Raw genomic sequence first — 16,069 nt, forward strand, 5'->3', positions numbered from 1 at the left:
TTTGGGTCACCCACTGTGATGGAGAGCAGATTTTGCTGTCACAGTAAAAATGCTCCTAAGTGCAACACTTTGCTTTCCCCAGTTGAATGAGGGCAAGCCTTGGGTGAGTGCTATTGTAGCCTGTGATTGTGTGTGAATCTAATGTGCCTCTATTTTTGTGTCACCCTTTCCTGATTCATATTCCATGTGTGTGTTGGGGGTGGTTATCATATTTTATACATGCACATCATTTGACAGATAAACAGCTACCATTCTCATTCATCCAACATTAGGAAAGTTCTGATTTTTTTAGTACAAACCCCATCAATCCCTTGTATCTGGGAGCTGCAGTCCTTTAAAGAAAGGTTTGTAAGCATGGACAGATGTATGGGTGTATGGGGGTAGAGGAGGCATGCATGTGGCAAGGTCTCTGCAGAGGGACAGGAAGTTTCTCTGTCAAGAAAGAGGAATACATCAGAAGCCAATAGATGCCCGGAAGTCAAGCTATCAGTGTTCTATACCAGATGTCTGTACACCTCTCTAAGAGTAATGCTGTATAGTAGGAGAGAATGGCAGCTGTTCATTTATATAGGATAAAGTAGTACAACACATTTCAGGACACCACCAGGATGATAGCTAAAACATTCCTTTGCGTCCCGCTAGCCATTAGAAGCTTAGAACTGTAGAGCTGGAAGGGAACTTATAGATCATCAAGTCCAGCCCCTTTTAAGGAGGCACAATGGGGAATCAGACTGTCAACCTACACAGCCAGATGCCTAAACCACTGAGCTATCCAGCAGGAATGAATCTTACTGAAATCTCCAGGTTGCTACTCCTTGATCTGCATATTTCACTCTGCATCCTGTTTCTGGATCATATTACAGATTATTTTTTTTAAATCTTCAATGTTTTATAAATCCTACTACCAGCACAGATCGAAAAAAAAAAGTATTTTTCCAAAGCAGGTGCAAAGCATCAGTCTTTATTCTTTATTATACAGTCACAGACCCCAAAGCATCATTCTTATGCACGTGCACTCTGCAGGCTGAGACGGCTTTATGCTGGAGGCAAGAATCTCAAGGAACAACTAATATTTGGTCTTTGAGTTTGACACAGAAACAAAGCACGCATCCTTGTGTTCTGTAAAGCAAGGAAAGGCAGCACAGCTGAACAGCTGTAGAGGATTCTGTCAACAGCAGGCAAATGACGTCCTTTGGTGGAGAGCCGAAATGCAAACCTACATGGAAAGCCCAAGCTTCCTTTTCCCTTGAATCATGCCCCCTCTTTTCTCAAACAGTATGCCTGAAAATGTTATTGGACAGAGAGAAATGCTACAGAAGCTGTTAAAAGCCTGGTCTCTGAAGATTTGAGTAAGACTTTTTAACATGTTTTTTTTCATATGCAGACTGTTCTGCAAATACTGGCTGAAAACTGGAAGAAGAAGAAAAAATCAGCGATCTTTCCACAGAGGAAATTCCTGGCGAAGTTTTTATTCTCAGCATTCAGTGCAATGTCTGCTTGGAATGTAGAGGCATCTTCCTTTGAGAAGTGGATATAGAGTGAGCAGGGAAAGCCAAGGTTTCTCTGGTTTGGTGGGTCTGAACCCTTGTGGGCAGTGAAAAAGATCGTGTAGTCTCTGCAAACAACAGAACAGGGATGTTGAGACCTGATCTACTCGTAGTAATCACCAGGGTAGTTTGTCCGACTTGGGAGATTCTGTTTTCTAGCTGCTTTTCCTATTCTACCTCATTCTGCTCTTGAACCTTAAATGTTTTTTTTATAAAATAATTTGTTCAGCTTAGTTTAAGGTTTCTCCACTCAGGCAAATTTCAGAGGAGATTTCTTTTGAATGGGTTGCATTTGCAGTTTGGCTGCACAAATACAGAAGCATTTGAAAATGTATGTTTGGAGAGATAATGTTTCTTAGTGAAGCTGGCATCTCATTTGTTTCTACCCTAATACTCTAACTGGTACACTGCACTGGCTCTCCATTTCATAAAATTTAGTTATGAATATATTTTATTTAATTATTTAGAAGTTGTATAAGATGCCTTCCAAATAAACTTATCCAAAACAGCATGAGATAGAACCATAAAACTGTTGGAATAGCAACCTGCATATTATGCTTTTAAGAGGTTTTAATGGGAGGGACTTTAAATGTCCATCATGTAGAGTAGCTACAGTAACTGTTTCCCTATCTTCCTCAGATTCCTTTTCCCAGCTTTTTACCTCAGTCAGAGTTCTGCATCTCTTAGAGACAGTTTATCAATATCAGGGTTCTGAAAAAGTTAGGTCATGACATTGCCAGTGCTGTGAGTGGTTATGTAACCAGTCAGTTTGTCAAACAAATAATGAAGCTAGTCAGTTAAGATATCGTACTATGCATCAAGCAAATACATTATTGTTTGTATTCATATATGAAGATTTTGTGAGTAAAAGAAATAAGATTTTTATTCTTTTTCAACACCAGACTTTCTGGCTGAATATATTGAGACAAGACTGTGTGCCAGTTCAGGTAAATCTGACTGAAACTAACCCTCTATTTGAGGAAAACTTGTAAACTATACTAATCTGCTCTCTAGGTCCCTGTCTGGAATTTTTTTCCTGCTGTGTAGCTGGAGGTTTTTAAACCAGCAATTTTCCACATACTGTACTCTGCTCATGCTAAAATGATGGTGAAAACAGAAGATCAAAATTGTCAGATAAAATCAAATAATACTATGTACCTTGTCATCTCAACAGAGCCCTTTAAAATCTCAGTTATAAGCCAAGACAAATAGATGAGTTTAGGGGTTGCTTGGTCTTCAATAATGGGGTATCACAACTCAGTTGGAATGTTCTATAAGGGTGGGGCTGCTGCTAATAAAGTTATATCACTCATCCTAGAGAGATTAATTGTTCAGACAGTCACAGAACACTTGAGTTGAAAGGGGCCTATAAGATCATCGGGTCCAAACTCTTGCTCAATTCAGGAATCCCAATCAAAGCAGATCAGACAGACAGCTGTTGAATTTTCTCTTAAATGCCTCCAGCGTTACAGTGCTTACCACCTCCTGAGGTAATTGGTACCATTGTCATAATTCTCTAACAGTTAAGAGGTTTTTTTCTGATATTCAGCCTGTTACTTCAGTCCATTATTACATGTCCTGCACTCTGGGATGATCGAGAACAGATCCTGCCTCTCCTCTGTTTGATGGCCTTTCAAGTATTTGAAAAGTGCTATCACATCTCCCCTTAGTCTTCTTTTTTCAAGGCTATATATGCCCAGTTCTTTCAGTCGTTCCTCACAGGGCTTGGTTTCCAGTTGTCTGATCATCTTTGTTGCCCTCTTCTGAACTTGTTCCAGTCTGCCATCATCCTTCCTAATGATGGGCACAGTACTCGAAGTCTAACTTGTGCCAAATAGATGGGAAGTAATACTTCACAGGATTTGGAGACTATCCTGTTAATGCATTAACATAAAGAAAGCTGACCGCTGAAGAATTGATGTTTTTGAATTGTGGTGCTGGAGGAGCCTCTTGAGAGTCCCATGAACTGCAAGGAGAACAAACCTAGCCATTCTAAAGGAAATCAACCCTGAGTGCTCACTGGAAGGACAGATCCTGAAGCTGAGGCTCCAATACTTTGGCCATCTCATAAGAAGAGAAGAATCCCTGGAAAAGACCCTGATGTTGGGAAAGTGGGAGGGCAAGAGGAGAAAGCAACAACAGAGGACAAGATGGTTGGACAGTATCATTGAAGCTACCAACATAAATTTGACACAACTCCAGGAGGCAGTGGAAGACAGGAGGCCTGGCGTGCTCTGGTCCATGGGGTCACGAACAGTCGGACACGACTTAACGACTAAACAACAACAACAAAATATAATTTGCCTTTTTTGCAGCCATTTCACACCATCAGTTCATATTAAATTTGTGATCTACAACCATCCCAAGATCCTTCTCACTCATAGCATCACTGAGCTAAGTATCCCCCATCTGGTAATTGTGTATTTGTTTTTATTTTTCTCCTACATATACAACTTTGCACTTAACTACCTGCTAGATAGGTAGTCAAATTACTAGCGTTGCTAAAATTTATTACACCACACAAGTTGATTTGCATTTGTAAGTGGCTTTTCAAGTACATGACTGTATTAATTAAGTTTGCAGTCAAAAACAAAACAATGGGAAGCAGAGTTACAGAAAATCTTTTGAATTTACATCACATACTGTACTTTGATTGGCTAGGTCGGACGCAATTGATCACCAAGCACTGAACCTTCTTTGTAATGAGTTTTGCAGGGTTAGATGTCAAACCCTGAACTGGCCAGCTTCAGGATGAATCATATTCTATACCTCCATGCAGAGCTTTCCTAGAAGTTACAGTATATACATCCAGTCCATATAGAGCTCAAAGAACATTGGTCTCCGAAACAGTGCATTTTGCTTTTTTCCTTCTCTTATGCTTTTTCTGCAGTACAAAAGTAAGATGAGAGGGCCAAGGTGCAATATGGTCAATTCAAAAGCACAGCAACACAGCACCCAGATGTCACATACAGTATAAATGAGGACCTAAGTTTTCACCTTCACTTAAATACTAGTCAATGATCTTATCACACACACACACACACACAAAAGGAATGTTTGAAACTGTCTTTGAGTCATCATTCCTTATTTGTCTTAGAAAGTACGAACAGTTCCTATATTTTGTGTTTGTGGAAATTATGCCCCCTTTCGGGTATTGTTTCCTTGGAACAAGCTAACAAGGCTGAAACTTTTCATCCATTTAATAGTCACTGAACGAACAGGTTTCTATCCCTCATGAAGAACTGGGTGTATCTTCTTGTTTATTTTAGCTTGGAAGCCATTATTAGAGTTTTTCAAGCTCTAGCAGGTATGGCTGGGTTGACTGTTAATCTGCCCAGCACTAACCAATCATTCCTTCTCTACCTCTGAATTTAAAGAGAGCCCCACTTCTTTGCTAAGAGTCCCCCCCCCCTTTGTCTGTTGGAAGCAGTCAGCCAATCTGTTGAGGACTGTTGATTGACATTGTCATGTTTCTCAGTTTGCTGTTATCTGTTCAACTGTAAGTAAATTAAACCTTTTTATCCTTTCTACTACTAATGTTTCAGAATGACTTATCAAGACGGTTAGTGTCAGTTAATGAAGAAAGGGGGGCTCTACGGTGGGGATCTTGAAACTATTCTGCTCTGTGAATCCCTGTACCTCTGTTGTGCAGCTAGGGGAATTTAGCCAGAAATTCGAGACTCTGGAACAGCCATAGCACTATCCAGCTGATGAAAATAGTTCCAAGAGTGAATTGCTTCGAATAAGCAGCAACGCCTGTTTTAGAGAAAAGCAAAATAAGTTGTATTGTGGAACTTCCATCTAGAGATAACCATCACAAAGTGAAGGCTAAGCTAGCTACATGCTTGGAAAAGAGAGTTGAGAAAACTAAAGGGGATGTGAAGTCATCTCTGGAAGATCAGTTTACAGGCAAAGAGAGGACAGATGAAGCAAGACAGGAGGGGGACACTGATGACCACTGTGTATTCATAGACCTTCGTGGAAGGGTTGCATCTTTCTCTACTTTCAACAGCAAGGGACAATTTCTCCTTTCTCTACAGTTCCCAACCCTTTGTCATTTTTTTCCAGAAAAAAGCCTCATTGAGCTAGTAGATGTACAGCAGAGACTTAGTCAATCATCAAAATGCCATCAAAACAATTAGAAGGGAGGGCCTGGCTCCACCTCCTTCCACCATCATTTTATCCATGTGGTAAGAGAGGTGTCCGAAACGCAGGAGCTCTCGGGATTCTTGCTTGCTGACATCAAAAAAGAAAAGGCCCAGTGGCTTAATATTTATTTCTAAGGAGTTGGTGAATACATTGGAAAATAACACTCAGATTGTGTCAGAATTGGCATGGTTAGATTGAATGTTTTTCCAATGACTATATACCCGAAGGAATGTATCTCCCCTATATGACTCCTTTCAGTTTAGGAGGCCCTCTTGGTTTAGTCCCACTGCTAGTGTAGGCATGGTGGATGAGGACATAAGAGAGGGTCTTCTCTGTAGTTGTTCCCCGGTTATGAAACACTCCCCCTTGAGTGGTTAGGTTGGCCCCCTCCTTTTTATCCTTCCATGGGCAGCTGAAGACCCACCTTCTCAGGTAGGCTTTTAATAATCATAACTTGAGTCCCTGAATCCCCCGCTTTTTATTTAAGATGATTTTAAATGGTTTATATGTTTTAAATTATTTAATGTATTCTAATCAGTTTTACAGTTTAATTGTTTTTAATGTATTGTGTTATAATTATATCCTTTTTAATACTGTGAGCTGCTTTATTGGGAGAAAGGTGGCCTATAAAATAAGACAAATAAACAAATAAACAACATATAGCTAAATGCAAACCAGCCCATTTTTTGTTTGTTTTGTTTCTTCCATTGTTTTGTTTTGTTTTGGTTGTTTGTTTTTATTTAACTGGTGAAGCTTTTTGGGGATATGTGCCAGTGGCTCAATTTGCATTGCTTTGTGGGGTAATTAAATGTTTCTGTTTGGATGGTAACAATGATTTAAAGGCCAAGGGAAGTTGTGACTCAACTCAGTTCCAAAACAGATTAAGGAATTTGGACTTCCCAGTATAATTGCACCCTTAGTGATTTTTCTTTAAATGTTATGCTTAAGGGCACAATAGTATATGGCTGTATGCATGAAGTCACACAAAACAAGATGTGCACTGAACTCTGTACTTACGCCTCCAGTCTATAATGAGAGACTCAGGAGACTAGTAGCGGTGTGAACTAGCCACAGAATCCATGCTGAGTTGCTTAAGAATATGTAGTACCTAATTGCCATTCCTCCATCTGAACAGGTTTTCTCAATGCATGGTACCAAAATGGGTTGGACGCCTGTGTGTGGACCTTTTTTGTACAGCATAAGTGACAGCCGAGGCAGACTGCATTCTAAAACTGTGAAGCCAGTTCTGTAACTGACAAAAAAAAAGGATGAGCAACGACAACAACCCACAAAAGTGTCATGTACTCAACAGTGTGAAAAGCTTGGAATGGCATCTCAGTGACCATAGCTAGGAAACTGCTACAATTTAGAACATAAAAACAATTACAATTGGGCCATTTCTCTTTGGTGAGCTGCAGAACACATTGAATATTTAACAGTAATTACAGAAGATGAATAAAATAATAGCTACGCTATTACATGCAAACTTGGTCCTTGAGGTACTTTGCATTGTTACTTTTGCTGTTCCTTCCTATTGCTCATATTGTTTTGGTCTTCTGTAAGCTGAAGTCAAACACATCTGGAGGGCTAAAGGCCTCCCCAACTTTGATGGAGACCTGATCACCAGATGGTATAACACAGCTTCCAGGGTCCTTCCCTATATACATTTTTCCAGAGTCTACTCTAGATCATATCTATAGAAAGTAGACACAGAAAGTTAATAACCATGGATGCTCTGTGCACAAGTTCAAATCAAAATGAAAAGCGGTACAAAGTTGGGAATATGTAGTCCTCTACAACTCCCTGCCTACATAGCCAGTGGTGAGAAATAACAGCTGCAGAAGTCCAAGAACCTATGGAGGGCCATACATTTGTCAGCCATGACATTGAGGCAGTCAACAGAGTTTGAGATGATTCCTTTAGTACTGTCAAAAGATCAGATACAGATCCCTTCTCCATGTGTTGATCAAAATCAACTTAAGAATGTCTGACATAATTATGTAGAACAGAGGTTCCCCACCTTGGGTAACCCAGGTATTCATGCACTGCAACTCCAAGAAGCCTTCACCACTAGCACTGTTGGCTGGGATTTCTGGGAATTGCAGTCCAAGAATACCTGGGTAACCCAAGGTTGGAAACCTCTGATGTAGAAAATATGATCCAACGACAGCAACAAGGTTCTGGATTGTGAGCAGGGTTCTGGATTGATTGATGCCGTTAATGGATCACTAAAAAATTATGAACAAGCTTGCCAGTTTACTAGAATTCTTCGTCAAGCAAAGGAGATGTGCAGTTTTGAGATTCATGCATAAGAGTTCTGGAGAAATCAAAAGCTCACCTTATTTGTAACTTCATAGTCATCCAATAAAAATATTTTTCCATTTAAAAATCTACTGATTACCGTATTTTTCGCTCCATAAGACAGACCTTTCCATAAGACGCACCAATTTTTTAGGAGAAGAAAACAGGAAAATATAATCTGTTTTCTTCGCTCCATAAGACGCACAGACTTTCCACCCCCGTTTTGTGGGGGAAAAGTGCGTCTTATGGTGCGAAAAATACGGTAATCTGCTGATTAAAGTTCTGTCCCTATTATCATTTAGGACTCAAACAAATTGAGTTGTAGTTAATTAACCTATCAATTAGAGTTCAATCCCTGGGTATCCTCTCCTAGGAATGAGCCAACTGATTAATCTACCAATTTAGGTTAAAGCCCCCAAACAAACATTTTTATCCCCCCCCCCCCGGGATAGTCATTCATCACTCCTATTAAACAAGATCATTTATTCACCTTTCTATGGCACATTTTCTGATACATGGATCACAGAAAACATTAAATTCTGTCTGTCAGAACCAGGCATATTTAAAGAAAATTATGATTTTCTTTTTTAAAGTCTCCCAAGGATTCAGTACTGAGCTATTTATATCAGCTTTTGGGACTGACATACTTGCAGCAGGCACAGTGAAACAAAGAACTAAAAATAAGTTCTTGACAGCCTGTAAAATAGTATATATCCCCAATAAACATCCCTTGTTCTTTTATAACAGTTCTGAGTAAATAAAAAAACAAGCTTAGTCAGAGTGAAGAGAGTTTTTCATTAAAGTCAATAGAACAGCATCAAAGAGTGGGAGAAAAGATAGTTGTGATCGCTTTGGAAAGACAAGAAAAAGAAAAAAATACAATACAAGGAAAGGTATTTTTGGATTATCCTTTGAAGCTCGAGCAAGGCTATAAAGGAAAATGTTTTCCAAAATGCTGCAGTTTTATGACAATATATAGCAAATCATATTTGTTTCACAGCACCAAATGTAGAAACAGTGTCTCCTGTTTTCCTTTATTACTAAATAAAGCAGTCATACACATTCTACCTAAAAGCATGCTGAAATTTAACCTTCACGTTGTACTTGTTCCAGGTTTACTTTTCAGTCCCTCACAGGAAGTTTATATCTCAAACAATATTAAACGGGAAACTTGCATTGCTCAAAAGCCATGGAAAGAGTGATTAAATTAGGCTTGTGATGGTATTTCCATCTAACTAAGGATGGGGCTGGTGACTTCTCAGGTGGCAAGGGTCGAACTACCGTGTTTCCCTGAAAATGACACAGGGTCTTATATTAATTTTTGCTCCAAAAATGCATTAGGGCTTATTTTCAGGGGATGTTTTATTTTATAGTCCTATCATCTACTGGTTGCTACACAATGGTGGACGGCAGGGTTTCACTTAACTGGGGCTTATTTTTGGCGTAGGGATTATATTACAAGCATTATAATATAATCATACTAGGGCTTATCTTCAGGTTCGGTCTTATTTTCAGGGAAACAGGGTAGCTGCGAGCCACACCAAACAACGATGCAGTCTTTCTAGGTTTATGAAGCAGGGAGAATGAAAAGTCATGCTGCGGTTGATATTCTAATGAGACCTGATCACAAAGTTCAGGAAGCAAATAGGATGGCTATTCAAAGTTCAAGCCAAAGTCAACCATAAATATAAGACACATTGTGTCATCAGTGCAAACACGAGTCAGCTGGAAGTGTAGTCAGTGAGAATCCATGTCAGGTCATTAAAGAATCAAGCAAGCAGGACTCCAACAAGATCACAAGAGGCAACAGAGATAAAAACTAGGTCATTCTTGAAGAGACAAAGCAGGTACACATTCAGGAAAACAGGCTGGAATTTAATATTTTAATATTCATAAACAAATGTCAAAATCCTGTTGTGTGGTTGTGCAAAAGATGTAACTTTCAGTGGTGAGTTCCTGTGAGTTAAGAAATCTCCATAGGCATTATCTATTGTACACTGAGTCACATGACTCAGTAAGCAACAGGTAATATCAATGAAGATTTCTTACAGCAATTCCCCACAGAACGTTATGCCGGTTACATAGCTATGGGACAAAATAGGCTTGAGCACTGAGATGCAAACAACAGAATGAAACTCAACACGGATGAGTGCAAAGTACTGCACCTAAGAAAAAGAAACTAAACGCACAGTTACAAGATGGGGGAAGAACCTGGCTCAGCAAAACTACGAGCGAGAAGGATCTTTGAGACACGCGACAATGGGCTCAAGTTACGGGAAATCAAGTTTTGCTTGAATATCAGGAAAAACTTTCTAACTGTTACAGCAGTACGGCGATGGAATCAATTACCTCAAGAGGTAGTGACTGCTCCAACCCTGGAGGCATTCAAGAGAAATTTAGACAACTATCTGGCAGATATCCTTTTATTTGTATTCCTGCACTGATCAGAGGGTTGGATCCGATGGCCTTATAGACCCCTTCCAACTTCATGATTCTAGGATTCTGGCCAATGTTTTCCAGTAATCTCCCGGTCTGTAATTGAAACACTTGTAACAGACCTAGTATAGATGTCACACAAAGAACTGGCTTCAAGCTTTCCACGTCCCTTGTAATCAGGCATTGTACAAATTGCTTCCAGCCCAGCCGATGCCTTTGGTTTGGCATCTACTTCCCGGACTGGGAGGAGAGCTTGCCTCCCACAGAGTCTCCATCTCTAGACTCACTGCCCTGTGCTTATCTGGTAGAGAGGAGCAGGATCCTTGTCTCAGGATGATTTCTTCAGCAAGCAACATGATAGTAACAACAAGAACACCTGTTGAGTCATACAGTAGAGATATCAAAACGAACATTGGTGTTGATATATGCACCATTATCCATAATGAAAGAGGGAAATTCACAAAGGACAGGAACTTTGAGTTCATCCAATGCTTGGGTGAGCAGAAAATAAAAAAAAGATCTAGGCGGCCATGAAAATCTTAATATGAACTAGAAGAAACATAGGTCATTCAGGACCAAACACTTTGATACAGTGAAGGTAGAAGTCAACATGAAAGGAAGAATATTGTTATTAATACTTGGGCATCCTCAGTATTAACACATTCTTTTGGAACTGTGGACTAGAAGTACAGTGAATTTGATCATTTTCAAACAGGAAAGCAAAGCTTCCTGCCAAAATGGTTTAGGCCCAAGCTATCTTAAGGACCACATTCCTCTTTATGAGCCAGCTCAAGTGTAAAATCATCAGAGGAGGCCTTTCTCTCAGTCCCACCACCTTCACAGGTGTGTTTTGTGGGTACATGGGAGAGAACCTTCTCTGTTGCTGCTCTCACACTTTGGAATTCCCTCTTACAGAAAGCTAGGTTGGCCCCATCTTTGCTGTCCTTCCATGAGCTGGTGAAGACCTTTCTCTTCAGGCAAACATTCCCTCAGTGATTGGCTGTCTGAGTGGGGTATTTTTTAAATGGATTTTTAAATGGTTTGGGCCTTACTGTACCTAACTGCTTTGAATATGTTTTAGTGTTGCTTATGTTTTTTGGTATGGTATTATTTGATCCTTTTAACTATTTGTGTATTCACTGTTTTATTGTCTTTTAATGATGGAAGCCGCCTGTGGTCCTTTTAAGGAGAAAAGTGGGGTAAAAAAATACCATTGCCCTCATCCAAAAGCATGTACAGAGTGTCTTGATTTGCCATAGAGCATGCCATAGAACACACCTGTTGACCTCAAAGAATTGCCAGATATCTCAGTGGTTGAGGCATCTGGCTAAGGAGCCAGAAGGTTGGGAGTTCAATTCCCCACTGTGCTTTCTTCACAAGGACTGGACTCCATGATCGTAGGGTCTCTTCCATCTCAGCAATTCTAAGATGATGATTATTTGAACTAATCTGTATATAGGTTAAATAGCAGAACTTTAAAGCTATTTTTGTGGAAGCATGCTTCCGCTTCCTCAGATGATAGTGGAAAATGATGAAGGATTAACAAGATTAACACTTCCAAATAAGAACCATTCTATATTAATGAAAGACTCAGAACATGGCGTGAGAAATTGTTACATGGACAGCACCCAGTTACCTCCTGGATGATCATGTCAATAAGCAACAATTTGAACTTACGACTTAAACTAGTCCATATGCAGGCTGAAGGATTCATATGTGTAGTCTGATACCATGTTATCTGCACTAGATTCTATCATAAAATAATTATAAAATAAGGTGGAAGGCATATGTGTAAGGCTTGTCACAAATCTAAAGAAACAATTCATCATATCATAGCTGCATGTCCTAAGCTAGAATCAACAGTTTATTTGTGAAGCATAACCAAGTTCCAAAGATAATTTTTCAGCAGTTGGTTAAAACCTATAGATTACTTGCATCTTTCCCTCTGAACTATACATTTCAGCCACCCTCAGTTTTAGAAAATGAAACCACAATGTTGTAGTGGGACAGGCAAGTTATCACTAATAATAGAGTTGATCTAATACAGTACTCCGAATATTATACTTCTGGAGAACCAACAAAGAAATACATACCTTAGAGTGCCATCAACAAGCAACCTCACAAGTACATAAAACATCAAAAATGCAAAGTATTAACCATTAAGGCGAGAAATTAAAAGGCTGTTGAAGCAAGTTCAGGTCCTCCTACACTAATTTCAGCAACCAGTTTGAAGCAATTGCCAACAGTTGCTAACTTGCTTCTTGAAGTCCTAAAATCAGTGATTTTGCAAACACCTTATCTCCCCCACAAATTTATAGGGATCGGTCCCTAATTTTTAAGATTCACTATTTGTTCTGTCCCATGCACAAGAAATGCTGATAAATAACAACAATGGCATCCATGCACGCGCACGCACGCACACACACGCACACACACACACACACACACACAGAGAGAGAGAGAGAGAGAGAGAGAGAGAGAGCTCTACAAATGCTTTATACTTTCATATACACTTGAAGGCCATACTGTATATACTTTCACCACCATTTCTGCTTTATTACTAGTGGCCATTATGCATGTATCTATGTATATATGTACACACACACACACACACACACACACACAGAGAGAGAGAGAGAGAGAGAGAGAGAGAGAGAGAGAGAGATGTATATGTATATAAAATATAAAATAATATATATAATTTATATATGTAAAATAACCCCCCCCCCAAAGCCCCAGCACCTTTTATCTGGCACAAAGTCCAAGGAGGTTTTATGTTTTATACAAACTACAACGGATTTTAATGCAATATACAAACTGGGGCAAATGGAATTTATTTCTCAAAACCTCATGTTGTTTTGCTAGTTGTGCTACTGACAAAAAACCACTCTGGACTAGAGAGGGCTAAAAGCAAAGCCTCAGGCTATACAGAGGAAACTCTCAGTTTTGGATTCTCCTGCATTCACATCTCCCTCCCTCCAGTTCATTCCACTCAGAATAGGAAGCAATTTGAGAATTCTAGACTTTTTTTTTTAAATAAAAAGTCATAAAACAATCTCCATTGCATATCATTCTGAAAGCCCAAGGTCATTGGAACAGAAGAGGCAAAATCCAGTTTCAAATACCAAGGACTGTTACACTCTTTTATTTTATTTTATTTTATTTAGCAGATGTTGGTATTTTTTTTACCTTTGAATGAAATATGGCACTTAACGAGGTAAGCATAAAGATAGCAGACAGTTCCGCCCCTGAATATTAATGCATTAATTAATGCACTCGGCATTTTCCTCCATGTATAGAAGCTATGATCCCGTCATGGTAACTGTTGCATGAAGGACAAAGGAGAAAGACACACACACACTGCCATGCAGCTGGAATGACGAGACAACATCGCAGGTGTCTGATTTGCAGGTTCAGCTTTTCAACAAATTGACAAGGGGCATCATAAGTCCCATGATTGAAAAAAAGATAACTGGCAATAACAGTTCAAGAACAATATGCCCAGGTGGAAGATGTGTGGGCTCAGCTCTCATTGGAGGTGAGGAAGCTGGCAAGGTTAAGAGGAGAGAGAAGAAATGGCCAATTACAGATTCATTGTGGAGAGATGGGAAAAAAAAGGTTTGGATTGCCAGTATATTCATTTTTCTTCGATGGAACAAGAACCTTTAGTCTTCTCACAGGATTTATCTGAAAGGTATATGTATTATATAGATATACATATAGATCTTATTTATTTTATTGATTTATATACTGCTCCATTAGTGCAATGCACTAGTCTTGGCAGTTAACAGACAATAAAAAACAAGGACAAACAATAGCAAAACCCAGGAATGAAACAATAAAATAAAAAACAATTCAATCAACTATCGAACGCATGGCAGCACAATATTTTCAAAATAAGATGGCAAGGCACAAAGCAAAGGAAATTCAAATGAGATTGCTTTCAAAGGCCTCTCTGAAGAGCAGTGTATTCAGCAGACTTTTCAAGGAGGACAGTGAGGGGGGCAAGCACAACTCGACAAGGAGTCCATTCCAGAAAAACTGGTGCCCCCGTCAAGAAGGTCTGGTTTCTTGTTGATTATTTCCTGACCTCCTTTGGGTAAATACCCAGTGTCTCTGTAGCATTCACCCTTATAATGCAGTAATCATGCATATTCATGCTGCAGGCTAATGTTGCTGAGAGGCGTAGCCGAGAGATACGTAAAAAGAGGCGGAGTCAGAGAAAGAGTCAGTCAAGAGAGAGATCAGAGTGGAGAGACAGAGTGTGGTATTTGGGAGATCTGAAGTGTGATTAAAGTGAAGAGTGAATAAGAACTGTTATAACAAATAGAAGGTTGAGACTGATGATCAATAAATCTGTAGAAGCTACCTATGATTAATAATCAAACACTGTAATCAATAAACAAGTTTTATTTAAAAGACAGTGATGTTTGGACCTGCATCTTCATCCTTCCATAATTAATGTTGATTTAGTGATCAACTGGTGGCAGCGGGGTAAAAAGGAATAGAAGTTTGCCTTCATGTGCTCTGTGTTTGGAGAGTCAGGCAGGGGCCATGAGGTGCGAACATCACAGTCTCCTTCAAGTTAGGTCTGCCCATCCAATAAAATCATCACAGGCAGGGCGGCCAAGAGTTTTGACCCCAAGAGAGGCCCGGAAAACAGCTACGAGAAATTAGGCCTTCTCAGTGGTAGCCCCACAATTGTGGAACACCCTCCCACCCAAAGTGTGCCTGGCACCTTTAAAAAGCTATTTAAAACCTGCTATTTAGACATGCCTTTCCTGAACAAATAACAGCCTGATGCAACAGTGCCTCCACTAACCTAATATTCAATATACCGCCATGTTTTTATGCTATTAAATTAATGTAATGTATTGTACTGTTTCACTATGTATTCCTATGTATTTTATGGTATTTTGATTTGCACTTTTAATCTATTGATGCTGTCTTATTTTGTTATTTACTCTTTCTGTCTAGTTGTTCTGAACTTCCCAGAAGGGCCTTGGCTGCCAGATGGGTGGGAAATGAATGAATGAATGAATGAATGAATGAATGAATGAATAAATAAATAAATAAATAAATAAATAAATAAATAAATAAATAAATAAATAAATAAATATTTGGAGGAGCATTGTTTGGGAGGATCTGGTGGCACAGGTAGTTGTTGACTTTCAACACTTAGCTGGTGCAGTGTTGATGTGCCTTACAAAATCATGTTTCCTGGGCAATAAGGGTTCTTCCTCTTGGTTAGCCACACTGTAAGCATCGTTCATTCTCAAGAGACTAGGGTAACATGCTCTGACTTGGAACAGGATCTAGTGTGGCTGAAAAGGCCAATTCGAGAGTGACAATCCCTTCCACACTGAAGACAAATACAATCTGTCCCCTGTCCAGCTGCCTGATTTTGCTGGTTTTGAGACTGCCTCTTGGCCTCGGCCTGCTGAACAAGTGCCTCTTCAAATTCGGAGAGGCCATGCTGCACCGCCTGCCTCCAGGCTGAATGCTCAGATGATAACCATCATCACAATCTTAAACTGTCAAATCCAATCTGATTTATGGTGACTATTTTCAAGGTTTTCCAGGTACAGAATACTCAGCAATGGTTTACCATTCCATTCTTCTCTGGGCAGCCTGGG

At 39.6% G+C, this 16,069-nt stretch overlaps 1 protein-coding gene and 1 long non-coding RNA gene across 5 annotated transcripts in view; one reads left to right on the forward strand and one right to left on the reverse strand.

The window, feature by feature from the left end:
* Positions 1-16,069, reverse strand: part of CNTN5 (contactin 5) — a 590,502-nt gene that overhangs the window by 341,672 nt on the left and 232,761 nt on the right. The window lies entirely within an intron of this gene.
* Positions 4,963-7,005, forward strand: LOC144588078 (uncharacterized). Its single transcript, XR_013543415.1, has 2 exons — positions 4,963-5,046; positions 6,832-7,005. It is a non-coding gene; the product is annotated as an uncharacterized LOC144588078 (long non-coding RNA).

This window comes from Pogona vitticeps, chromosome 3 (assembly GCF_051106095.1).
Source record: "Pogona vitticeps strain Pit_001003342236 chromosome 3, PviZW2.1, whole genome shotgun sequence".
Taxonomy (NCBI): Eukaryota; Metazoa; Chordata; class Lepidosauria; order Squamata; family Agamidae; genus Pogona; species Pogona vitticeps.